The following is a 27,682-nucleotide window of genomic DNA, read 5'->3' as shown; positions in this document are numbered from 1 at the left end:
TTCTAGCAAGCTCTCTGGTGATGCTGATTCTATTCTCGCAGGGACCATACGCGCCCTCTTCTAGAGGTCATTACAATCATCTCTCTTGTTAGGGGCTACCTACCCATTGACAAGTCGGGACTTCCTAGTCTATGCAATGCATCAGCAGCAACAGCCACAACTGCAGCAAAGGCAGAAGCAGGAAAAGCAGCAGGCGCCGCGGTCGTCACAGCTCGTGTGCAAACCACAGTGGGCCCGCGTGGCTCTGCGAGGTTGTCGGCCAGCGTGGAGGGGCGGGGCCTGAGCCCAGGGGCGGGGCCTGGCCTTGGGGGCGGGGCTTGGCGCTCGGGGGCGGGGCGCAACGAGCCGGCTCCCGCTGCCTGCTCTCGGCGGCGGCGGCGGCGGCGGCAGGGGCTGAGGGCACAGCCAGCGGGCGGCGCGCCGCGGACTCCAAGACAGCCCGCGGAAAGGTAAAGCCAGGAGAGCGCGCTGGCGGGTCTTCCTGCCGGCAGCTGCTGTCCAAGTCTCAGAGCGTCCCTGGCGCCCTGCGCTGCGTCTGGGCTCCCAGGGTATTTGCATAGTGTTGAGGAACCGCTGCTGAGCCAGGGTTTTGCGTGTAGAGCGGCGGGGCCCAGGGCTAGGGGTTTGGGGGTCTGCAGCGTGAGCCTGCGGCCATCCCAGAACATTCGGACTCGGAGACAACTTTGCGCAGCGGTTCTCTTCCAAGTTCCCTTTATTGCTATTGTCTTAGGGCCTCCAGGCTGACAGTCTCCCCGGACTCCAGCTTTGTTCTCATCAGGCCAAACCCGCCGTCCCCTAGGGCGTGAACTCGGGAGTCGCTGGCAAGTGGCACCTGCCAGCCGGAACCGCCCAGGCTCCCCTCGCATCCCTGCTAGGTCCAGGGCTGTCCTACATTGGGGGCACCGCGAGACCTGGAGCCCACAGGGGCAGCGGTACTCGCCGCACTCCCCGGGGTGGACTGGGATACCCGCTAGGGCGTCCAACCTCTGGGATGCGCGTGATTTGGGGCTGGAGAAAGGGCGAAAAAAAGTTTGGAGCCTCGGCTGGGGCTAAGGAGCCGGCAGCGCTGGGCTGCACATGGCAGGAGTTGGAGAGAGTGTTGGGGGCCTGGCGCCGGGCAGAGGGACGCGGACAGAGAAGGAACCCTGGAGGCGGAGGTTACAAGGCTGGACCGTCAGCAGAGATGGGGTGCTTGTAGTGTGCGTGCGCGTATTAGCAAGAAAAGGCCGGGTGTGATTGCAGAGAACATGGGCGAAAAAGAGGAAGAGAGCCGTAGTAGGGATATATGTAATTGCAGTGTACCTAGTGTGCACTTTTCCCCCCCTTCAGGTATTTTGGGAAAAAGTGTGCCATAGGATGCCTTCTTGAACCAGAACTCTCTTCGGAGGTGGGGGTGGAGGTGGAGGAGGGATAAGTTTCACCTAGCTCTGGAGCTGGCTTTGAAAGCGAACAGGTGACAGAAGACTACTTAGTGTGTGTGTGTATGTGTGTGCGTGTTCCTGTGTGTGTTTGTGTGTGCGTGTGTGCGGGAGCGCAGCGGCCTGGGATGCTGGACCGCCCGCGGAGCCTCCACCACCCCCTGCCCCCCTCTATCTCGCCACAGCGCTGTGAGTTTTCCTGTCACTCCTCCTCGCCCGAGGCTGCCAGGCAAAAGGCTAAGCGATGGTCTCAGAGTGGAGCAGACAAAAGGGTACACTGGGACGACCCTCCCAGGGAGGCGGCTCTGTGTGTGTGTGTGTGTGTGTGTGTGTGTGTGTGTGTGTATGTGTATGGAGGGCATCCCCTTCCTGCCAGCTAGAGAGAAAATGCTGGTAGCGGAGGGATGAGCTCGGAGCGGGAGAAAGGTGAGATGGAGCAAGGGAGAAGAAACACAAGGGGAAGAAGGAGGACAGAGATTTAAAAGCATCTTGCCTGATTGGCTGTAAAATTATAAGTTTATTTTAAAAAGAGATGTTGGGGGTGGGGATCCTGAAGCTGGAATTCTAGAGAATGGGGGCACATTTAGTTTGATTAATAAAGGTATTGTAGTGAGGGGTGTGCAATAAGTCTGAAACCTTCGCCGAAGTTTATTGCTGGTTTTAGCTAACCTCCTTGACACATCTTTCCAGCACCTACCCTGGAAGTACCTTCTGACTGTCAGGAAGAAGTAAAAGGCATATATACACAAATAAAATGCAACTAAAATGAAGTTTAAATGAAGCTTTGAGCAGGATTAAATGGCTTGTGTAACTGCTGAATGTTGCTAAAGTACTGTCAGGGCTATAAAATAGCCAGACAAAAATAAAGGAAAAAATAATTGTAACAAGAAAATGAAGGCTTTACAAGAACTTCCGTAATGAACACATAACAATTGATGGTATGATGCAGTAATTATTTTCGTATTTACGCCATTAACGATTGTAATTTAACGTTAATGTCCTGGTATTTTATTCCTTCTCATTTGCAGACAAAAGCACATCTGAGACACCATCAGGGAGTAATTTGGTAATATAAAGTCATGAATAGAAAACACTAAACCATGCTCAGAACTCTGACAACATAAAGCGTGAAACAAAATAACCTCATTTGCTGTTTATTATCTGTCTTTATAATTCTGTTTACCATCATTTGCATAAATGAATAGCTAAATTGTATAGTATATCCTTTTTAGGAAAAAAAATACTTGGTGCTTATAGATATACTTGGGGGTGAGACTAGAAAGTAATCCTTACACTAAGCAAGAAAAGGGTGGAAAAAAACTTTGTGGGATTAGAAGTCTTCTGGAAATAATAAGAATGCAAATTTAACCTACTTTAGGCATCCTTATTTTATTTAACTTGGGGCAAGTAGTTTTTAACAATAAATATGTAATTAGTTGACAGGCAGACCTTAGACTTCTTTCCTAGCTAATCTTAACCAAACTGAACCAAAATACTGTACCTTACATCATGAAACAATTTTGCTAGCCTGAAAATCTCTTTTTTTTTTTTCTATTCAAACTTTCAAAGGGTACATTTTCTACAATTTGAGAAGGAAGGAATTTATTGGAGGAAGCTCAAAACAAAATTCTTTCAGCAGAAACTTAAGTTATTAACATTCTGTGACAAACATGAGTTCGCACATTTCAAAATTATTGTGGATTATTTTAACTTTAGGGTTTTTGCTAAAAGTGCCTTGCTCATATGATAAAGAGAACAATTAAGAACTGTATTAAAAAGGCTCGGAAGTGACATGCGAGCAAAACAGCTGAGCAGAACATGTAGTGGTTGGGAGGAATCAGTCAATCACATGAATGTTTAAAAAAATCCATTTATTCTTGTGAGGCACACAGAATATCACAATGATTGAATGCCCCTTTTGCTTTCTGTACAAATACACTGGTTTCATGTGGAACAGCACAATTATTACCTGAGAATGGATTCCATGTGGGAATAAGGACCTTGTATGTATTTTAAGCTCTGGGGGGGAGAAAAACATAGTAACTGACAAGCAAGCTGTACATTATGGTGGAGACTGGTGATTGCGTATGATTAGGCAAGTTTTTACAGTTTTGCTGGTTACAAACTTGGGAAATGCAACTATGCATTTGATTAATTTAGTTAATTAAACCTGTGTCTAACAGGTTTAATTACTCTATTTTAAATGATAGTCACTGCTCCTCTGTTATCATTTTATATTACAAATATTTCAAAAGCTCCCTGATTTCTCCATATTTCTATTTATTCTTTAAATCTCTGGTCTGTAGAGAAGTTCTGTTTTGAAGGCTAAAATCTGACTTTGGGTTCATTCATTCATTTCTTTGACACATTTACTAAGTCCCTATTACTAATGACCAGATATTGCAGTAGGTGCTAGGGATTCAAGGATGAATTAGACTCAGTTCCTGTACTTAGAAGGTGAGGGAGGTAGTTATTGTATAAATACATATAATAAAATGCAGTAAGTAGCAATCTATCCTAGGGCTTTGGAATGAGATAGACTGGGTTCAACTTTCAGCTCTGCCTCTTACCAGCTGTGAGAATTTGATCAAGTTTTTAAACCTCTCTGAGCCTCAATTTTGTTATCTGGTCAATGAGGGAAATAATACCTCCCTAGATCACAGAGTTGTGAAGATAACATGTCAACATATCTTGATGTCTTCCATCTTGAAAACAAATCCTGAATCCCACACTTCTCCACATCCCTCCCTTCATTTCTTTCCTCTGTGTCCTTGTCAAGTTTCTGGCGAGGCTCGTCTGTATAAGCCGTCTTCAGTTTCTCTCTCTCTCCCTTCCTACGAATACGACTCCAACATGGCTTCTGCCTCCACTGCTTAGAGAAACTTTTATGAAGATCAGCAGTGACCATTCTGTGGTCCAATCCCAAGAGCTACATTCTTATTCAACTTCTGGGAGAATTTGAAAGAGTTGACTGGTCCCTCTTCCTTCATAAGTTATCTTTTCTTGACATCGATGACTCTGGTATGGTTTCTGTGACACTACACGTCTCCAATTTTCCTCATTAGGCTCTTATTATTTCTCAGCTAGCTCCTCTTTCATTTGTCCATCTCTAAATGAAGGTGGGATCTTTCCAAACGTGGGAGTCTCTCCTGGGCCCTCTTATAAGTGTCCCAGGCCCCTCCTCCCTTTAAGTAATTTCTTCCATTCTCATGGCTCTAAATCTTATCTATAGGCTGACTCAGTTTATTTCTTTAGTTCACACCTGGCCTCTGAGCTCCAGAAACATTTATTCAGCTGTCTACTTCTCCAAGCGTCTGTTAACTTCTTACATTAGAAATTGAAATTTATACTACTACTACCACACCACACCAGATGTACTCTCCCTTCAGTCTTTCTCATTTTGGGAAATGGCATTTCAGGAACTTTACCCCTTTGCCAACAATATATTTCTTAATTCATCACGTACTTTGTGTTCTGGGTAGGTGTGGTGGTTTATAGTCTGTGTCTGCTCTGATGTAGTGTTCTGGCCATACCAGCTAATAAATATTTTTTTTTTTTTTTACTGTTACTCCTGCTTGTAGCTACCTGCCTCTGTCAATTTCCATTTCAACCTCCAGAGTCCAGGTCAATAACACCTTTCACCTATATTTTTGTCTGGATGTGATGGAGTTGTGTGTAAATTATTAGTATCACTCTTTTTTAAAAACAGTTTTATTTATTTATTTCAGACAGAGAGAGAGAGAGAGAGCATGAGCGCAATAGTAAGCAGGGGGTAGGGGCAGAGTGAGAAGAGCCCAATGCGGGGCTCGATCCTAGGACCCTGAGATCATGACCTGAGCTGAAGGTAGACTGAGCCACCCAGGGACCCTAGTATCACTCTTTAAAGTTAAACTGACTTGCATCATTTCGCATTTTGTATGAGATACGTTTTACACAATTGAGCACTAAGAAGTTGAACATCAGTAAAGAAGGGCTTCTGCTTTGCAAGGTATCCCACCAATTTAATACTAAGCGGTGGGATACCTTGTAAGGAAGAAGTCCTTTATGGGAAAGGAAATATGCTTGATTGACTTCTATACTAAAACAACAATTTATGGAATTTTAGGTTGTCAGCGTTTTGCCAAATTTGGAATACTTTACTGCATTTAATTTTAGGAATATGAAGTCAGGTAAAGTTCTACCACTAAAGAAAGTGATCTTAGGTAATTGTAATCTCTAATGGTCTGTCTCTGTGTTTGTTTCTTTGTTTTTATTTGGCCAAAAAAGTAGATCTAAACAAAAGCTAATCTAGAAACATAATTAAGAGATTGAGTATAAGGCATGTTAAGTATTGATGTACAGATATTCTGGCAAATAGAAAGAAAGACTAAATAACTGGGTGAGATAGGATGTATGGTCAGTCGACTCCAGAACCATTCGCTGTTGCAGCGTCGCCTGTTTTGGCTCGAGGCTGTGTTCTTAGTAAAACGGGCATCCCTTCGCTTTGTATTCACTCCCTTTGGAGTTATGAAGTTTTACTTGAACAGGGTAACAGTGACATCCATGTAACCATGTAAACAAGATTCAAATGGTCACTCCTGTTCTTGGAACTCAAAGATCAAGAGAAGTCTGAGTTAATTCTCTAGAGATAGAGTCATTTCCTTTTACAAAAGAGAAACAGGAATGCAGGAATTGGTTTAATTGTAAATGCACTTCATATTCTCTGGCAGTTTTACAGTCCTGGTCCTGGCTTTAATCTTTGATGACACTGGGTGCGGGGTCTGTCTTCTTGGAATTCTCTTCACTCGCTTGCTTTTTTTTTTTTTTTTTTTTAAATTTATTATTTATTTGAGAGAGAGAGAAAACAAGAGCAAGCATGAGCAGGGTGAAGGGCAGAGAGAGAAGCAGGCTCCCCACTGAACAGGGACTCTGGGACTCTGGGAACAGACACTCTAAGCTGAAGGCAGACCCTTAACCAAATGAGCGACCCAGGCGCCCTTCACTCTTTTTGCTCTCTTCCTTCTTGCTTCTCTCCCACTAGTATGTCTTTCCTTCTTCTTCAGTGCTTCTCTTCTTACTTCGTTTTCTCTTGGTCCTTTCCTTTCTTACTCCCCTTCTCCTTTCCCTCATCTTTTGTGTTTTTTCATCCTCCTTTTCTAAGCAAAACCAAACAGAGTCGAAAGATGTACTAAAGCTTCTGTTCCTGGTATTACCATCATTCTAGCGTTTAATTAACCACATTTGCCCCTGCCTTTTGTACTTGGTGGTCTTTGCATCCGTCATTTCAGACTTCTCCCCAGAATAAGTGAGATCTTAAGGCATCTTAAAATTCTTGCCTCATTTCCCTCTGTCAACAAATAAACATGTGAGAGGTAGAAGAAAGGGATTGCTAAATTATTTTGTGGATCCATGCTACCAAGTTCTAGAGTGACCTTTTCCCAAGAAATGGTTTTTATTACCAGGTGATACAAAGTAGCAAGCCTGCTTCCCGCACCCGGGTACCATTTTGGAAGTTGCATCTCCATCTTCACATTGATGATGACAACTTGAGTAATGGCCTAAATGATAGTAACTAATATTTACAGAGTGCTTAGTATGTGCTAAACTCTGTGCTAATGCTTGATACATTTTGTTGTATTTATTCCTCATTCTCGGGAGGTCCATATTATAGGCGAGGAAACACTAAACAAGGTTAAATTACATATGCGAAGGTTGCAAGATTAAAAGCATGGGAATGACGACTCCTATCTCCTGAGCTATCGAGCTCTATACTGCAGAAGAGACACTAATTCAGCAACACCCAGGTTTTCTGTCTATGAATACATTCATGTTGAGTGAGTTTCTGAAATGCCCTGAAGGCATAGTATCTGCTTTAATGGTATTTTTAAAGAGATCGTGAGTGAGGGGCGTGTCATTTGTTGATCTCAATCCGCGTAGGTGAGTTGGGTAAATCTTAGGTTGGATATTTCATTGGAAAGCACAACCAAGGTAGCTCATCATAGTTCATCTCTCCAGTGTGGTTAGTGGGGAAGCCTTAAATCTCATGGGATTTTTAGGGTGGGATGGCGTACACTCCATAGGATTTGGAAAAGACAAGAGATTTAAGTGGCTCCCTCTTCTTTGTCTCTCTCAAGGCAATGTGCTTTTTAATTTGGGGGTACCCATGTTATAGTCTGCAGTGAGAATGAATGCTATAAAACACTGGGTTTGAGCAGAAGAGAGATGAAAGGTCATTATTTAGGGGAAATGAACCTTGATCAAGGAATGAGGAAAATGGAACCTCCTCTTCTGTAAACTGAGGTAGTTGCAATTAGTGTTCTCTTTGGTTCTTTGCAGAGGCCATGCTCTGTGACCTTATACACGGGGAGGGACTGAGGATAAAGGAGACAGCGGTTGGCATTTGGTGCTGTGTTCAGCACATTTCAGTCTTACAAGGGACTCCCAAATGAATCCCATGTTCTAACAAAGTTATTCACAGAACTTTGTTTGAATAACATGAGAACACGGGCAGTCAAAAACATGAGTATCCCAACAACTTCCTGATTGGTCACTTTGTTTCTCCCATGCCTCATATAGTAACTAGGTCGCTGTTTTTCAAATGTCATTCAGAGTATGACACTGTGTGCAGGTCCTCAAGTGTCTTCCCACCTCTCACTCTTACTAAAATCCTGAGACCATACAGTAGACTAGGAGACTTCATGATCTAGCCCCCTGTAATCCTTCTGACTTCATCTGCTGATTTACTTTGTTGAATGAGTGACGTTTGAGTAAGCTGAGGAATATCCAGGGTGCTCGGTCATATTGTTGAATACGTAAAGAAAGAGAGACTTAACCTTTTAAAGGGGACACTGGAGAACTGTAGGTTAGAAATGAAAGTCATAGGAACAATTTAGTGAGTTGATAAATGAGCATAAAATTAGTTTATCAGAAGGGCTGGATGATGACCTCGAGCTTTTATCATTTAGTTTTTCATTCATTTAACAAGTATTTATTGAGAATCTATTATGTACCAGGCACTGGTGTAAAGGTTAGATGTCCATCAGTGAACAAGAATGTGTGGCTGACATTCTATTAAGAGACAGTAACGTGGACACATGAAACTAGAATTTCAGGTAACAATACATTTTATGAAGAAAACTAGCACAGAATTAGAGGAAGGTAGGTTTCACTGCAGATCCCATTCCTTCCTGGTTTTAAACACTGAGTAATGTGGTTATCTGTTCCCCTCTCTCCTGTGCTGAAAATGGTACTGCTCTCACAGATGAATCCAGTTTAAACAGTCTTCTTTGAGTGAATATATTGTCTTGTCATCCTTAAGATTTTTCTGCTGGTAAAATAAGGCTTACTTTTAAGGTATTTAAAAAATAGAGTTTGATGAAATAAGGTCCCAAACTGATGGTATGTGAGTGTGCTCTGCATTTAACTTTAAAACTGTAGCAAATGTCTCACTGATACAATGTAGCAAATGTCTCACTGAAACAAATTATTTTGATAAATAATTTAATAAAGAAGTCAAATTTAGAGAGCTCTTTCTTGCCAAACACATCAATACACTCAACATTATGGTTAAAAGAGATAATTCTGAAAAATTTAACTTGAGGAGGTTCAGTTTCCATGTGATTTATCCATTACTTACTTAATTTTCTCAGTATCAATTTCAGCCCATTTGTTTTTTGGTTTGTGTTAATTTGTTATGGCAGGGATAGAAAATGGATACAGGCTCCAAATCAATATGATTGGCTTAGAAACATAAATGATTAATGACAATGTCACATCAACAAAGAAATAATGATTGCTATGGTTGAGGCATTCAGACCCTTTCTGATGATATCTGCTGGGGTTGCTGGTGACCATGGGACCTGTATTAGTTTTCTATCACTGCCTTAACAAATTAACACAAACTTACTAGCTTATAACATCACAAATTTATTATGTCAGTTTTGGTAGGTGAGAAGTCTAGGCATGCATGCGTGGCTGATACTCTGTTCACCGTCTCACAAGACCAAAAAAATTAAGGTGTTGGCCAGCCTGAGTTTTTAGCTGAAGTTCTGGGAAAGAATTTGCTTCCAGGCTCATTCATGTTGGCAGAATTCACTGGCAGAGTTCATTTCCATCAGTTGTGGGACTGAGGTCCCCATTTCCTTGCCGGCTGTCAGCTGGGGATAATTTTCAACTTCTTAAGGCATTTCTTGGCTCATGGACCCTTCTGTCTTCAGAACCAGCAACAAAGACTTCAGCCCTCCTTTTGCTTCACATCTCTGGCTTCTTTTCCTACATCTCATCTACCTCCAAGCAGAGAAAGTTCTCTGTTGATGGGCTCATGTGATAAGATTGAGCTCACCCAGATAATCCAAGATAATCTTCCTATTATAAGGTAAACTGATTAGTGATATTTTTAAAAAGATTATATTTATTTACTTATTTGAGAGAGAGAATGCAGGAGTTGGGGGGAGGGGCGGAGGGAGAGGGACAAGCAGACTCACGCTGAGCTTGGAGCCAGGGGAGGGGCTCGATACAACCTCCTCGATATCATACCTGGGTCAGATGCTTAACCAACTGAGCCACCCAGACACTCCAGACTGGTTAGTAATCTGAATTACATCGGCCAAGGCCTTTTTTCAAACAGTGGAATGTATTTACCAGAATGACATCAGGGAGTAAATGATATGGGGGCCAAAATTTTGCCTACCACAGGGTCTATGAGATCTCCCTCTGGGAATGTCCTTGTCAGTTGGGACAGAGGAGATGATCTGACTGAATTAATTGGAAACCTGTCACTTTTGGTGAAGGGGAAAGTGGTGTTATTTTTGTATATTCTGTAACAGAGCCACTACAGATTAAAAACACCCATAGCATTAAAGAAAACAAAACAAAAATGGATTATTTAATTTTGGAGGATGTCGTCTCCCAAAAAGCAAGTTTAAATCAACAAGGAAACTTTTGTTTCCTGGGGGAGAACATTCAGATGCCTTCAAGAGTCCGAAGTCAGAAAGGGAGGAGGTCAAGATGTGCAATAATATTAGTAGTGCCGACTAAGGATGAGAAAGAAGATAGCCCCAACTCAGTTCCAGGTACTTGTTTTGCTCTCCAGCAATTTCTTTCCTTCTTTCCTTTTTCTTCAAAGATCCTATTTTTAAGTGATCTCTACACTGGACCTGGGGCTCAAACTCACAACCCCGTGATCGAGAGTCACAGGCTCCAGCGGCAGAGCCAGCCAAACGCCCCTCAAGCAATTTCTTCCTGGTCATGGCAAATATCTGACTTGAAATTGGGGTTTAGAAATCTGGAATTTAGAAATCTGTATGAAATATCCAGGTTTTTTTTTTTTTTTTTTGGCAGACAAAATCAAAATAAAAAATAATAGGAGCATGAAAACCTAATATATTTGAGATTAAATTGGCCTTGTGGGCTGCCAGGTGGTAAATTATGGTTTTACTCATACTAAGTAAAGTGCATATTTTAATAAAAAAGCACTGAATCTGATAAAAAAAATACTCAATTTAGGAATTGCCATTGACAAAGATATTAAAATACTCCAATATGGTAACACAGGTATCTTTTTGGCTACTGCTTCTGGATGTAACAGTGTGAATTATGTTCTACTTATTTTAACCTATAGAGAAAAAAAAAGAAAATAATTAATGTAGTATTGTTTCTGGAGTGTTTGACTTTACGCAAGTGTTTAAGTACCACTTTTTCTTGGTTTATACTCTACAAGTTTGCACAAGCAAAAGGAATCCAGAAAGGGTGTGATGAATTATCGACTGAATTTTAAAGAGCATGAAGGAACAGTTTGGATACTTCAAGCACAGATCTCAATCTGGACAAAATTGCATGTATCTTTAATGTTAACCTTAAAAAGAAAAGTTGGTTATTTTACCAGTAAAAAGATAGATTTATTTGGGAATAACAGAAAATTGCAAATTGGGACATGCAAGCTATGGCAAAACTATAAGCAAGTCCAACAACCAAGGCAGAGAAACTTTATTTTATAGAAAAGAAGGAGGCAGTTGGAAGGGGTTGGTTGTTTTGAAGGAAAGTCCATTGGAGAAAAAGCAGGAGTTCAGGGTGAGAAGGGTTTCACACTGGCTGAGTTACAGGGTAGTCAATTTCTTGTAAGAGATGCAGTGTACATCTTCACCTTTTGGGGCCTATAATTGATGATTCTTTCTGTTGAGATTCTTCTGTTAGGGCCTGCAATTGACAGTGTTTCCTGTGGTTAACCTTGCGTGGTATGCTCCCCCTTCTAGCCTTCTGATTCCACTTCAGGAGGTTTCCCTTTATTTTCACAAGAGACAGGGAGAGGACCCTTTGAGGAAAAACTGACTTCAAAGGAGAATTTATTTTACAGTGTATCAAATTGCAGCATGAAGGGACCTAGAAAATCATTCTACAGATTGGGTTTGAGGCTCCACCTGGGTGGGAGCAGGGAGTGATAGGATTGTGGAAAGGTTGAGAACACAATTCCATCAGTCAAACTGAGTGGACTTTGAATTAGGGATGGACTATTCACCAGACATGTGGCCCTGGGCGAGGGGTATTTCTCTTCTCTGACACTCAGTTTCTTCACCTGCAAAATGGGATCATTAGCACCTAACCCTGAGATGGTTGCAAAGATTAAATGGACAGATGCGTATAGAGCTCTGGGGCTTTTCTTACATGATTCTAGATGGGAGCACCCGGCGCTTTTCTTACATGATTCTAGATGGGAGCACCCGGCGCTTTTCTTACATGATTCTAGATGGGAGCACCCGGCGCTTTTCTTACATGATTCTAGATGGGAGCACCCGGAGCTTTTCTTACATGATTCTAGATGGGAGCACCCGGCGCTTTTCTTACATGATTCTAGATGGGAGCACCCGGCGCTTTTCTTACATGATTCTAGATGGGAGCACCCGGCGCTTTTCTTACATGATTCTAGATGGGAGCACCCGGCGCTTTTCTTACATGATTCTAGATGGGAGCACCCGGCGCTTTTCTTACATGATTCTAGATGGGAGCACCCGGCGTTTCTCGTCGGTCATCCGTTCTCATGCTGTGGATTTAAAAATGACCGAATCCATAACTGCTTGGATTGAAACAGTGTTTATCTCTCCCTTATTACATGAAGTGGTGAAGTTGTAAAGGAATGCAATAGTTAGAATTTGAATCCTGGGTTAATGGTTCATCATGTCCTGGCCGCTCGCTACCCTATTTGAGGTGGATGGAGGGTTTTCCGTTTCGCAGAAGTTCCCTGTCCTGTGGACCTGGATGCAGGAACTGCTTTTACGATTTTCCAGCCAAGCCGTAGGAACATGGGCAATACATACACGTTCTCTGAGCTGTAGAGTCCCTTTGTATGAAAGAGAAATTCAAGTTTCCTAACTCACAATGAGTTTCAGAGGATCGCTTGACGGATGTATGTAAATACTTTTTATAGATTTGGAATCTAAATGGTTAGTACTTGCCACTATTCCTACTAGGCCACTTTCTTTGATCCGGCATGAGTAAGAGGAAAGAAAAATGTGACGATGACACCCAACACAGCCACTACTGAATCATTTAATTAATATTTATTGAGCATCTATTCTGTTTCAGCTAATACAAACAAAACAAACAAACAAATGCAAACCAATTACGCAGTGTTTTTTGGAAGTCGTTTTCTAGCTAGGAAGATAAACATCGTAATACACACAGATTCAGATTCTTGCCAAGTATTTTGGAGAGCAATAGGGCAGTAGTGTGGGGAAGGGAATCCAGGAAGACACCCTAAATGAAATATTACAATACTTTTTGGCTGGAGATCGGTATCCAGGAAATGTCCTTTTTATTTATTTATATATATATTTAAGTTTATTTATTTTAAAGGGAGAGCAGCAGGGAGGGGCAGAGGGAGAAAGTAGGGGGAGAGTCTTAAGCAAACTCCATGCTGATCACAGAGCCCGATGAGCGGCTGGATATCATGACCCTGAGATCACGACCTGGGCCGAAACCAAGAGTCAGATGCTTATCAGGCGATAGCATCCAGATGCCCCTCCAAGAGATGTTCTAAAAGATAAAAACACCCAAACCAAACCAAATGTTTCCCTATTTGCTTTCTCAAACTTCAGATACTATATATTTAATAGAATGAATCCATGGATGTAGTCTCAGTTTTTCCACCTAAGGTCGTATTTCTAAAAATGTTATGTAAGATTTAAAAATACAATGAGAGGCTCCCCTGGGTGGCTCAGTCGGTTAAGCATCTGCTTTCAGCTCAGGTCGTGATCCCGGGGTCTTGGGATCGAGCCCTACACTGGGCTCCCTGCTCAGCCTGGACTCTGCTTCTCCCTCTCCCTCCCCCTGCTTGTGCTCTCTCCCCCTCCAATAAATAAATAAAATCTTTAAAAAAATAAAAATACAATTAGGAAAAAAAAAAAGGAATTTACCTGCCATAGCCCTAGTAATAACATCAACATAGATTGTACATAAAAGTGCATACTCAAACCCTGTTCTTCAATCTTAGCACGTGGCCAAATGCTTGTAATTGGTCACAATTGCTGCTTAGATGAGGGCTACTGTAACCTTGGTAGGCTACAACAGTGAATCAGAAAGCCCTCACTTCATGTAGGATGTTCCAGAAGGTGTGTTGTGGTTTTGATGACTGTAAAGTATTATACAGGATTTTAATAAGGTGAAGCTCATAGCTCAAAGAAAAAAAAAAAAAAAACCAAGTTTATAGTAGTCCCTTACATCAAAACTGGACATTATGCTCATATTTTAGATGAGTAGAAAAATTAGACCAACAGGAGGCAAGGTAATTATGTAATTCTAATCCTAATAGTCTTTTTTAACATAGCAAATAACAATACAATGGCTTACTATTAATGAAATCATTAGCAAACATTTTGTCATTACAGATAGGAGTTTTATACTAATTAATGATAGGGGTTGTAGGGCAGAGTTAGAAAGTATAGAAATTCTAGAAATTATTATTTTGAAAGCTTATTAATGTATATATTTTGAGAATTTTATATCTCTTGTCTGTTATATTATTATGTGGAGATAATACATAAAATCATATATGAAAAATGCTGTTAAAATATGGCACTTTGGGAATTTTAAAAATCAGAAGACAGAAAATATATTTCAGGACACTTGTTTTTAATTGATGCAGTTTTTAATTGTGCTCCAAAGGCCTAATGATGCATTAACAATTGTCCATTTTTGTTGGTTCGATTTTCTATTGAGCAACATTCCTGGGAGTAATAGAATGAAGTAGGGAGGGACAAGATCGAGGACTGCCCAGGACTGGCTACCAGTTATGGAAATAAGCAAATGATGGGAAATAATTCAGGTTATTTTCATTTTTAGTTCTTATCAGAGATTCATTGTATTTAGATATAAAGCATGGAAACCATCCCATTATAAATTCAAAGCTATAGTTAGATCACTGTATTAAAAAATAGTTCAGAATGAAATTATTTTATCATTTTGAGTACTTTGTTTTCCTTATAGAATAATAAATGCCATTTGGGCTGCAAATTACAGAGGATTATCTTCTCTCCTTTTAAGAGTTACTATTATGAATATTATTTTGCAGGGGCATTTGATTTGGGGATTGAGGGAGTGACCTTATTAGCACCAGACTCCCCTGGCCAATAATCTCATGACTATGAGATATATATTAAATCCTTTTCTATTTATATTCTTTGGCAGGCCATTATTCATTGTTATTGTGGAAATTTTGTTAAGTAATAGTTCTCTTGAGAAATCATGGGTGCTTTTTCGAGGTCACAATTTCCTATGAGCTTAAAGAGTGGGCCATCCATCCTGTCTTCAGTTAAGAATCCACTCTGTACCCATTTTCTTTAACACATGCTTTATTTGTAAGGTTTCTGACATTCCTTTCTTCCGAGAACTTGAGAGTGATATATCACACTCTTTATTTTGTGAAGTAAAATTGATTAGAGGAAACAATAAACATAACTCTTTAAGCATGAAAGTCAATATATTTTGAATACTGGGCTGGGCTGCCATGGCAGTCCACGCAGCCGTTCTCCGGAGAATGCTGGGCTTTGCCCGAGGCCTCCCAGCAAACAGTCCTCACAGGATTTCTTCTTAGGGTGGAAAGAATTTCACCCTTGACCTTTACTATTATTGTTTTGCTCTGACATGACAAAAATCCATCACTTCTAGATATTGATACCTGCTCATTGCTGTCAAGTTATGGCCAGAAGGGGAAAACCAGCTCATTTGGGGTGTGTAGTGTGTGTGTGTGTGTGTGTGCATGTGCACCCGTGTGTGTTCAACATCCATCTAAAGGTTTTGGTAGTAGCCGTGTTTTGAAAATTGGATTAGTTGAGCAATGCTGCAGAGCAGAGAATTACATACCAGATTTTACTGAGTTTCACGGGGCACATGAAGGCAGCTCCCATTTCTAAATCCATGACACGTCAAACAATCTGTTCCCACACAGAAGTCAGCCTGAATGGATGAGAGGACAACAGAAGGCAGCAGGTAAAGCATGTATTTTAGAAGATAGGGAGACTTCATTTCCAGCCTTATCTTTAGTCCTTCCAAGCTGTGGGATACAGGCAAGTGGCTTCACTGCTCTGAATTTAAGTGTGTTCACCTATAAAAGAGAGGCAGTGGCACCTACCTGTGCGAATATGTTGAATTTACATAGGCAAAGTACCTGGCACCTTACACGCTCATTATACCGTGAGCTACCTTTGCTCATTTCCTTCGTGGGCACCTGTCTGTTTGAGTCCAATATATATACCTCCCGCCTGCTCATCCAACCGCAAGCTGAGGGATCACATCAGCATGAAAATTAAGTGTTTTATTTCTCTAAGTAGGGTCCTCACGTAAGCAGCATCACCTGAGAGCTCCGTAGGAATGGAGACCCTCTGGCCCCCCGCAGACCTGCCGAATCAGAACCTGAGAGCCCCTGTGGGATTGCAGGCGCAGCCAAGTTTGAGAAGGGCTGATACGGATCATGACATTTCTCTCCTGGCAAAGTCGATCTGTTGTGCTATTTGCCGTTCATTATTATTATTATTATTTTTCCCCCACCATTCACCTGTCGTTTTGGTGATGTTTGAGGAGATAGGTATCCTCTGGGCCCCGGTCCCCCGGGGCACATCTGTGCATGCACCTCCCTATGCGTCAGTGGGACGTCCCTCAGCAGAGGGCCTGGCACAAGTAGAACCTCAATAAATGTTTATTGAGTGAAATAAAACAGCCCACAGTCAGACGGGCAGACTCTCCCATCTGTTCTGCAGACGCACAGCAGCCCTAGAAGGGCCTGGAGAGAGATGAATGTGCTTGAGGTCTTTGCCAGGAGGCATTACCCATACCCAGTGGGGAGGAGGGGTTTGCTCGCTGCTGTTCTTGCCAGGAGATCTGCTGAGGTTCGGAAAGCCTGCAAATGTGTGCAGCCAGAACAAAGGACAGGGAGCTTCCTTTCTTTTTTATGTCTCTTGCCTGGCAAAGCTCATGCCACAATGCTTTGGGAGCAGTTATCTTTTGGTGCGAGTCTTTCTTGCTCACAAGGGACAAAGGAATAGGTACAGTGGCATTGCACCATGGCCATATTTTTCTACCCCTGTGACTAACTGGCCTGGGTCTCAGAATGTCTCTATTGATTTCAAATCGTGAAGCTACTGGTTGACAGGCCCGCATGGGGTATGGTTGCCGTAGGGGAAGCTGGGAAGCTGATATTACCCAGAGAAAGATGGAATGGCTGGAAAAGAGCTTGCTTGCTGTCTGGGGCACCGTGAGACACAGGAAGCTGGGGCCTCTTCAGAGTTTGGCAAATGAATTGTACTGCCATGGGCTTGGACAAATAAGACATGGTGCCTTCCTGGTCTATCAAATTGTGATAAATATATCGAGATCAAGTTTTGTCAGCCTAAAGCCAGAGGATATTTCCATGGAGTTCATACACTGAGGTCCCTGGACCCATGAGATCTGCAACCTGCTTCCTCAGTGGTTAGTGGTCTACCTCCCCTCTATTCCTGTTCCCAAGGCCTGTCTTGGCAAAACTGTCAGGCAGAAGTCTGCTTTTTGGAGCCATCCCACCTCACTTTCTGACTGCTCAGTTTTAGAAACGTGGTGAACTCAGAATGACAACTGTCTTCCTCTTCAGCAGACTCTTCCACCATCCTCCTTGCAAAACCTCTCCTTGTTCTTCTGTCCATCAAACTCCCATTTACCCAGTGTGGCCGATCTCAGTGTGGAGTTAGGAGGAAAACAGTGACATAAACATACATTCAAGAGAAAAGTCTCCCCTAATCCTTTTAAGGACATCTTTCCTTTTTAACCTGGGTGGAATCCTTATTCGTGGGAATTTGCAGTGATCTCAGTGACGTTTAAACGAGCATATAGCAGATTTTTAGGTAAAGGGGACATTGATCGTTATCATCTTTTGGCTAATGCCACCTACAAACAGACAAATGCGCCTATTTCAGTTGCTTAATAAAATTAACTTTATGGGGGCACCTGGATGGCTTAGGGGGTTAAGCATCTGCCTTCGGCTCAGGTCATGATCCCAGGGACCTAGGATCGAGCCCCATATCAGACTCTCTGCTCAGCAGGAGGCCTGCTCTTCCCTCTCCTACTCGCCCTGCTTGTGTTCCCTCTCTTACTTTGTCTCTTTGTCAAATAAATAAATAAAATCTTTTAAAAAAATTAACATTATGGAATATGTAGGTAAAGTGTAATGGAAGCATTGGGCTGGGGAGGTAAGAGGATTGCCCCAGGCACTTCTTCAGGGACCCAGGGTGACAAAAGCTCTGCCATTTATGCCTGGTTTGCTAGGCTGCCCCAGGTATTGGCATCCACTTGGCAGATGGGGCAAGAGAGAGGATCATGCAATTGGGAGGGGGAGGGATTTCGTGGGGTACAACAACAGGAGCTGCGCATGACTGCTGCTCACTTTCCATTGTCAAAAATTGAATCACGTGGCCATGCTCATCTGCAGAGGAGGCTGGGAAATTTGTAGCCTCGCTGGGTCCCAGATTTGGTGATCATCCATTCATCCTTGCTGCTGGACGTGTAGGGAGTGCTCTGTTCCTTTTCTCTCTTTTCCTGCAACTCCTCAGAGAGGTTTGACATTCCCTCCCCCTCTTGAGAGGCAATTCTCTGCAGCAGAAAGCCCCCCTCCACCCACCTGAAGAACAAAAATAGAATCTTGGCATGCCACATTTTGATGGTTGCCAGCAGTTAATCCAGACTCAATTTCCTGTATTTCACAAGGATGTTGTGAGAATTAATGAATTATTTTAAGTGATTATCATCCTTTTGATCATTGTCTTTGTCCTCTGCTATTACAGTTTATACGAAGCAGGCACAGACTTATACAGTACTTCGGTTAAAGACAGAGTGCTTTTTTTATTAACCTACCTACCACAGGAGGAAGCAGAGATGCACATAGGTCAAAAGACATTTAAAAAAAAAATTTTTTTTTAAAGATTTATTTATTTATTTTAGGGACATCTGGGTGGCTCAGTTGGTTAAGCAACTGACTCTTGATTTGGGCTCATGTTGTGATCTTGGTTGTGAGATCGAGCCCTGAAGTGGGCTCAGAGACTGTTAGTGCCTCTCCCTCTACTTCTCCTCTGCTCACTTCGAATAAATTTATTTGAGGGAGAGAGAGTGCAGGGAAAAGGGGCAGGAGGAGAGAGGAGAGAGTCTTAAGTAGATTGTACTGAGTGAGTGTAGAGCCCAGCTTGGAGCTCGATCCCACAACCCTGCGATCACAAAACCTGAGCTGAAACCAAGAGTCCGAGGCTTAACCGACTGCACCATCCAGGCACCCCTAAAAGACATATTCTGTCCAATCCAATAAGGTTTCTCCTGCATGCGACACCCTCTCCATTATTATAATTTTTAAAAAGCTAGAATTTTATGGAATGAAAAGATAAGATAAAAATGATTGTATGTCTTTTTTTTATTTGTGTGCTGGCTCTGGAATCTGCCTACTGGGTGCTTTGAGCAAGTTAATTAGCTACTCCGTGTCTCAAATTCCCTAATCTGTATAATGGGACTAATCATAATAGCTACCTCTTGGGTTGTTTTGTGGAGTAAATAAATGGCCGTTAAGTATTTAAGATAATATCTTGAACCTAACATGTGCTTTGTAAATATTAGCTATTACTATTTTTTAAAAGATCTATTTATTTGAGAGAGAGAGCATGAGTACCATATATATTTTTTTTTAATTCCAGGAGACTCGGTATCTAGTGCAGGGAATCCAAAGAAGAAATTATAGGGTATGTGGCCTTGTGTTCCTGGTGAAGTGGAAATGGAGGTAGAGAATGTGACAGCAGCATTACCAATTTGCAGAAGGGAGCACACTGCTTTTTAGTAAGCTGTTCAGATAGGAATCAAACCTCCCAATGAGCTGTAGCCAATAAATGCTGCCCCTTCTTTGAGGGTACAGAAACTTTTGCAAAGAGCAGGGGTTTCTAGGTCCACCTACAGCCACCGACTGTGTCCAGATTTCCTTAATGGGCTGTGGTGACGTCCTCTGAGTGGTTGCATCCCTGGAGAGACCAGAAGACCTTCTGTTGCTTGGGCAGGTGTACGTGCTCCTTCACGGTCAGCAACAAGATTTTCTGTTCTTGGTGTTGAAGGTAAGCTGTTTTAGCCATTCTGACCAATGATTCTATGCAGCTGTGGGAAAACAAAGTGTCTTCTTCTGTAGTTGAAATTTTTTTAAAAATTAAAGAATAAAGGAAGAGAAGGGCATAGAATCCAGGTTCAGAGGACCTTAAGCAGTTATATTTATATATAAGATGCAGATTGAACAACCTCTTCACAGTCCCTCTATCAGGGCTTCTCCAGCTTTATTGTGCCAACAAATCACTAGGAGATGTTGGTAAAATACACATCCTGACTCAGCAATCGGCGGTGGGGCCTGAGATCCTGCGTTTCTAATAAGCTCCCACTTGATTTTGTTGTTGCTGGCCCAGGAGTAGCAGAATGCTACATTGCTTTGTTGATGGGGTTTTGTTTTGTTTGATGAACAGGGCATAGAATAAAAATAGAATAAAATAAAATAGAAAAAATTCCCAGAATGGAGAAGTTGGGACCTTTAGAACAGTGGCTCACTAAGTATGAGCCCCATAATTCATCATGTGCATCACTGGGGAACATCCCCAGATTTCCTCAATCAGATGGCCAGAGGGGGGGGTCAGCTCTCTGTTAAAAAGCTCGGGGGGGATGACTCTGACATAAAGTTTGAGAACCATTGTAGGAGAGTGGCCGACCCTGGCTTTGAAAGGTCTTGGTGATAATGTCAGCAAGCCTATTGAATGGCTCTAGGCTCCTAGAGCGTGTCTCCTGGCCTCTTTCTGCTCAGTTTCAAGTTGGATTCCTTGGGTTATTACATCCAGGTAATAACATTCTTCAAAGTCTTAGCTTTTTATATGAATCTTTCTGGCCTTGTTCTGCATTCTTCATGTGAGAACCACACAAAAGCAAATATGTCTCCAAAATAAAGCCTGGGAAATTATTTCAGGGTGCAGTGCTCTCCAAGTGGCTGTGATTCTCAAGTCTCTGCTGAGAACTCCCTTTGGTTGTGGTAATGGGACCAGTTGTCTGAGTTGGCTTGAGGCTGAGAGGTTTCCCACAGCATAGGACTGTCAGTATTTACACCAGATCCCGGACGATGGGTCCCCCTAGTTGTAGGCGATGTTGTTCCAGCTTTAAAGTGTGAATCCCCTGGAGATTCTGTTAAAATGCAAGGTCTGCTGATTCAGTATTTCTAGGTTGGAGTGGGAGAGTCTGCATTTCCAGCAAGCGCCCAACTGACCTCCTGCTGCTGATCTGTGGACCACACTTGGGCAGCAAGGCAGTATATCATCCTTGGGGTACAGAGCTGGCCTAGATGCAGATAAATCGGGTTGTCCCACAGCCACTCATACCATGGATGGGCTCCTTGGCCCTGACAAAAATCAAAGAAAATTGTGGAGCCATCTATAAAGCCGATTCTGGGTTTTGCCTACAAATATGTGGTATCAATGCATCTCTACCTTATTGGACTGTGGTTCTTTAACCCATCAGATCCAACACCTTTTAAAAAACAATGTTCTTTATGAGGGCAGGTGACTGCTGTTGGCCCATGAATAGAACATTGTCAAGCCTACTGTTTTCTCAGTTTGTGTATGAGGACTACTTACTAATTTTCCTAGTTTGCGCTAAGCAGCTGCAAATGACCTGGGTATATCTGTCATTTTTGGTCTTGTCTCTGCCTCACAACGGTTCATTTGCCCTTCAGTTTACAGCTGTGGTCGACCACAGGGTCTTTTGCTATTTGCAGGGTTTCTGCTTTTCAGCATAATGAGTTTTGCTTTATCCATATCCCCCTTTACTAATTGCAACACAGCAGCACATTCTATATCCCATCTGTTTCCATGATTGATTGTCTTTTGCTTCAGAGTGTCCTAGAGAGTTATTAAAAAGAAAAAGAATCAGGCTTCAGTGTGACCTTTAAGATCATCATAAATTGTGTTTGTGTCTAAGTATACTAGTCTACACATTATGACCCCCAAAGCACAGAAATAATTTATTTGCTGTTTACTATGTGATTTCTCCTTACTCTTCACTCTGGATGGGCACACACTGAGCCTTTTTGTTTTGTTATGTCTTCTTCTTTCTGCTTATATCCCCCCCATAATTAGTGTTCTCATCTACACACTTCATCTTTTCATTGATGAAGACAAAGAGGTGGTGCCTATGGCAGAACTTAGTAATGGCTCCTAAGCTGCTGGTGATGAGTTCCTGGTGATGTACAAAGTTGTTCGGATGTATAGTTAATTCTCATTAATGGTCTATAAAAAACCTCAAATCCAGAATTAGTGAATACTCAACAGTAGCCCTTAGCAGAAATATAGGATTAGGTTCCTGGTCTTATGGTCACAACGTTTTCATCAGCTAATTAAATGCATAACCTTGTGTTACATGCGCTTCTGTTTAAAGACAGCTTCTTAAATATATATTGTTGATTAATTAACATTGAACTCATGGCCAACAGCACTATAACTCATGCCTGAACAAAGCTCATCTAATAGGCATATTTTCTCTGTGAGACACTTTGTACCCTTTTTGTACTAAAGGCCATAAGACAGCACATAGCACTGGGCTTGGGAGCTATTTTAAACAGCGAAATCGACCAAAAGCTCACAGAATGTGAAAAACACGGCACTAAAGACCATGAGAATGATATTTGTTTGCTGATGGGAGGTGAAACAGGAAGGCAGAGTGTTGCCTGTGTTACCTCAGCTGGTGTGTGCACACGGTGGCTCAAACTTTGGCCATATTCACAAATGACCGTGGAAGTGCCACAAGCATTTGCTAAGATGTTACAATTACAAGTAAACATTAGTGAGTAGGCAAATTCACAAGCATGGACTCTATGAAAAATAAGATGGACATACGTTGACATACAACCATCATTTTCATAGTTGTCTCTGGTTAGTCTATGAGAAGGCAAGAATTCATTGATTCTACTTTTCCTTAGAGAGGTAAAGGCATTGAACTTTAACCATTGAACTGCTAGAAGCATGTTGGTAAAGGCCTTCCTTTTATATAAATAAGGATACATCATGACTTTGGCAGTGCCTTAGCCTATACAGTATATATATGTATAAAGTATATACACAGGGACACCATTTATGAACAAACATGGCACCAGGCTTTTTTTTTTTCAGATACCACGTATGAGTCACTGAGGCCAGTGCATCGATCCTTGTGTTTCAAAGGAGCTTGCAATGTCCATGAGAAACGATGTTCAAATGCAACATGGTCAATACTAAGAGCCTAATGGGTAGTGCAGATGAAAGGTGTTAGAGAATTTCAAAACCACCAAGGGTTGGCTAGTTTTTGTTTCCTGATAGAGCAAAGTTTTGGCTCTGTCTTTTTACCATAGTGTCCCAGTGCCTAGCATATAGTGAGGTTTCAAAATTTTTTATAGAATGAACATGAAAGTGTTTGAGCTGGTGTCTTAGGACCTTACATAGGTCAGTTTCCCAGATGCTGCTTGATAAATTTTCATGGGATAGTTATCAAGTAGAATTATATTTCACAGATCAATTGATTATACTTAACACTTGTAGACTTTCAGCAGTCTAGCACATAGGAATCACCTGGCGAGATTATTACAATGCAGATTCTGATCAATAGGTTAGAGGTGAGGCTGGAAATTCTGTATTTAGTTTGCTTCCCCTCAGACATTTAATTATAAAGAAATTCAAATATACAAGAAAGGTTAAAAGAATTTTACAGTGAATTTCTATATATCCACCATCCATATGTTACAATGAACACGATACTGTCTTTGCTTTTTCACATACCTAGCTACCCATACTTTTTTTTTTAATATTTTATTTATTTATTTGACAGAGAGAGAGATCACAAGTAGGCAGAAAGACAGGCAGAGAGAGGGGGAAGCAGGCTCCCCTCCAAGCAGAGAGCCCGATGTGGGGCTGGATCCCAGGACCCTGAGATCATGACCTGAGCCGAATGCAGAGGCTTAACCCACTGAGCCACCCAGGCACCCCGCTATCCATACTTTTGCTGGTTGATTATCTCATTCATTAATCGATCTTCTTTTTTATGCATTTTAAAGTAAATTGAAGACATCAGTGCATTTATCCCTCAATACTTCAACCTGCATAACTTCAGCTAGAGTTCTGTTTATGTTTCTGGGCATGACTTTTTTTTTTTTTTTTTTTTTTTTTTAAAGATTTTATTTATTTATTTGACAGAGAGAGATCACAAGTAGACAGAGAGGCAGGCAGAGAGAGAGAGAGAGGAGGAAGCAGGCTCCCTGCGGAGCAGAGAGCCCGATGCGGGACTCGATCCCAGGACCCTGAGATCATGACCCGAGCCGAAGGCAGCGGCTTAACCCACTGAGCCACCCAGGCGCCCCTGGGCATGACTTTTTAATTGGTTTGGGTAGCAGTTTCTTTATGCATAAAATTATAGGGTGGAGCTAACCTTTCAGGTGAAATTTCTGTGTATTTTGTGAGAACTTAATTCCTGGCTTAGTTGGAGGGGTTAGAATCTGGGACAAGTTAAGAATAACTCCTACGTGTAGAACCTTGATCCAGGAAGGTGTTATTAGAACACAGTCATGCTCGTGCATTTGTAGTAGGTTCTCACTGTGCTTTCATGCTCTGTGGTGGAGGTAAGTGGTTGTGAGAGAGACCATATGGTTTATAAAGGCCAAAATGTTTACTACCTAGACATTTGAATACATCTGCTGATCCCTGTTGTAAAGAAATAAAAATTATTATGCAGACTGGGAGGGATCTGGAGATTAGAAGAATTATATTTAAAAAAACCAAAACTTAAAAAATGGCAGAGGAGAATGGGATGGCCTAATTTCTAGAGAATTCATGTGTAAATGCACCTCTAAATAATACTTCCCCGCCCCCATTTTTCTTTAACTGAGAAAGGGAGAAACAATAGTGATTCAAGGTTTATCAGTCAACTTACGCAAATACGTGCTGTAACAAATGGACCCCAAATCCCTCTTTCAGCAGCAGCTCTGCTTACCCTCTACAGGTCACTTTTGGTTCTGCTCTATGTTGTCCTCTCTGGACTCAGAACCTCCACCATCTGGGCCAGTCTTGTGATAGTGGAGAAAGAGAGACAAGGCATTAACTGACCCTTAAAGCTTCTGCTTAGAAAGGACACATGTCACTTTTGCTTATATTTCATTGGCCAAAGTAAGTCATGTGGGCAGACCCGGGTTCAGTAGGATGGGGCTCTCTAACACTCCTCCAGAGAGAGGAAGCAGATGATTATTGTCAGTAGTGCACTCTTCCTTACAGGGTAACACAGTCAAGAGATTTTTGTCATCGTTTAAAGAGCTTGGCTTCACTATGCTTGGAACTATGCTTGGAGGCAGAGGGAAGAAACACAGGAAAAAGGAGTGTTTTCTGAATGATAAAGATCCCCTGCTGTGTCTCATGGTAGGGGCAGATTTTCAGGTTTGTGAGGTTCTGGGTATGGGGGTTAGACCTGGGAGTCCATACCAGCCCAAGTTAATGATCTAGCACATAAGAATCTTTGGGGGAGACTGTTACTATGCAGATTCTGATCTATAGGTTAGGAATGAGACTGGAAAACCTGCAATTCTTGGAGGGTGCTGATGCTACCAGTCTGTGGACCATACTTGGAGTAGTAAGAATGATTTTCATCACCAGATATCCTAAAACCAAACATGGAAATGGGTATTCATTTTTTATTTATTTTTATTTATTTATTTATTTTTAAAGCTTTTTTTTTTTTTTTATTTCCAGCATAACAGTATTCATTATTTTTGCACCACACCCCGTGCTCCATGCAATCCGTGCCCTCTATAATACCCACCACCTGATACCCCAACCTCCCACCCCCCGTCCCTTCAAAACCCTCAGATTGTTTTTCAAAGTCCATAGTCTCTCATGGTTCACCTCCCCTTCCAATTTCCCCCAACTCCCTTCTCCACTCTAAGTCCCCATGTCCTCCATGCTATTTGTTATGCTCCACAAATAAGTGAAACCATATGATAATTGACTCTCTCTGCTTGACTTATTTCACTCAGCATAATCTCTTCCAGTCCCGTCCATGTTGTTACAAAAGTTGGGTATTCATCCTTTCTGATGGAGGCATAATACTCTATCCCCAGGGGTACAGGTCTGTGAATCACCAGGTTTACACACTTCACAGCACTCACCAAAGCACATACCCTCCCCAATGTCCATAATCCCACCCCCTTCTCCCAAACCCCCTCCCCCCAGCAACCCTCAGTTTGTTTTGTGAGATTAAAAGTCACTTATGGTTTGTCTCCCTCCCAATCCCATCTTGTTTCCTTTATTCTTCTCCTACCCACTTAAGCCCCCATGTTGCATCACCACTTCCTCATATCAAGGAGATCATATGATAGTTGAATTACTCTGCTTGACTTATTTCGCTAAGCATGATACGCTCTAGTTCCATCCATGTTGTCGCAAATGGCAAGATTTCATTTCTTTTGATGGCTGCATAGTATTCCATTGTGTATATATACCACATCTTCTTGATCCATTCATCTGTTGATGGACATCTAGGTTCTTTCCATAGTTTGGCTATTGTGGACATTGCTGCTATAAACATTCGGGTGCATGTGCCCCTTTGGATCACTACGTTTGTATCCTTAGGGTAAATACCCAATAGTGCAATTGCTGGGTCATAGGGCAGTTCTATTTTCAACATTTTGAGGAACCTCCATGCTGTTTTCCAGAGTGGCTGCACCAGCTTGCATTCCCACCAACAGTGTAGGAGGGTTCCCCTTTCTCCGCATCCTCGCCAGCATCTGTCATTTCCTGACTTGTTGATTTTAGCCATTCTGACTGGTGTGAGGTGATATCTCATTGTGGTTTTGATTTGTATTTCCCTGATGCCGAGTGATATGGAGCACTTTTTCATGTGTCTGTTGGCCATCTGGATGTCTTCTTTGCAGAAATGTCTGTTCATGTCCTCTGCCCATTTCTTGATTGGATTATTTGTTCTTTGGGTGTTGAGTTTGCTAAGTTCTTTATAGATTCTGGACACTAGTCCTTTATCTGATATGTCATTTGCAAATATCTTCTTCCATTCTGTCAGTTGTCTTTTGATTTTGTTAACTGTTTCCTTTGCTGTGCAAAAGCTTTTGATCTTGATGAAATCCCAATAGTTCATTTTTGCCCTTGCTTCCCTTGCCTTTTGCGTTGTTCCTAGGAAGATGTTGCTGCGGTTGAGGTCAAAGAGGTTGCTGCCTGTGTTCTCCTCAAGGATTTTGATGGATTCCTTTCGCACATTGAGGTCCTTCATCCATTTTGAGTCTATTTTTGTGTGTGGTGTAAGGAAATGGTCCAATTTCATTTTTCTGCATGTGGCTGTCCAATTTTCCCAGCACCATTTATTGAAGAGGCTGTCTTTTTGCCATTGGACATTCTTTCCTGCTTTGTCGAAGATTAGTTGACCATAGAGTTGAGGGTCTATTTCTGGGCTCTCTATTCTGTTCCATTGATCTATGTGTCTGTTTTTGTGCCAGTACCATGCTGTCTTGATGACGACAGCTTTGTAATAGAGCTTGAAGTCCGGAATTGTGATGCCACCAACGTTGGCTTTCTTTTTCAATATCCCTTTGGCTATTCGAGGTCTTTTCTGGTTCCATATAAATTTTAGCATTATTTGTTCCATTTCTTTGAAAAAGATGGATGGTACTTTGATAGGAATTGCATTAAATGTGTAGATTGCTTTAGGTAGCATAGACATTTTCACAATATTTATTCTTCCAATCCAGGAGC

General features: G+C 42.0%; 1 protein-coding gene across 1 annotated transcript in view; it reads left to right on the top strand.

The window, feature by feature from the left end:
• Positions 1 to 370: 370 nt before the first annotated feature.
• RARB (retinoic acid receptor beta) overlaps positions 371 to 27,682 on the top strand; it is a 725,834-nt gene continuing 698,522 nt past the window's right edge. The window contains exon 1 of the mRNA XM_032327731.1: positions 371 to 449. The gene's annotated coding sequence lies outside the window, so the exon portion shown is untranslated. The remainder of the gene's footprint in view (positions 450 to 27,682) is intronic.

The sequence above is a fragment of the Mustela erminea genome, chromosome 1, assembly GCF_009829155.1.
Source record: "Mustela erminea isolate mMusErm1 chromosome 1, mMusErm1.Pri, whole genome shotgun sequence".
NCBI lineage: Eukaryota > Metazoa > Chordata > Mammalia > Carnivora > Mustelidae > Mustela > Mustela erminea.
This window is presented reverse-complemented; position numbering and strand designations above follow the sequence as displayed.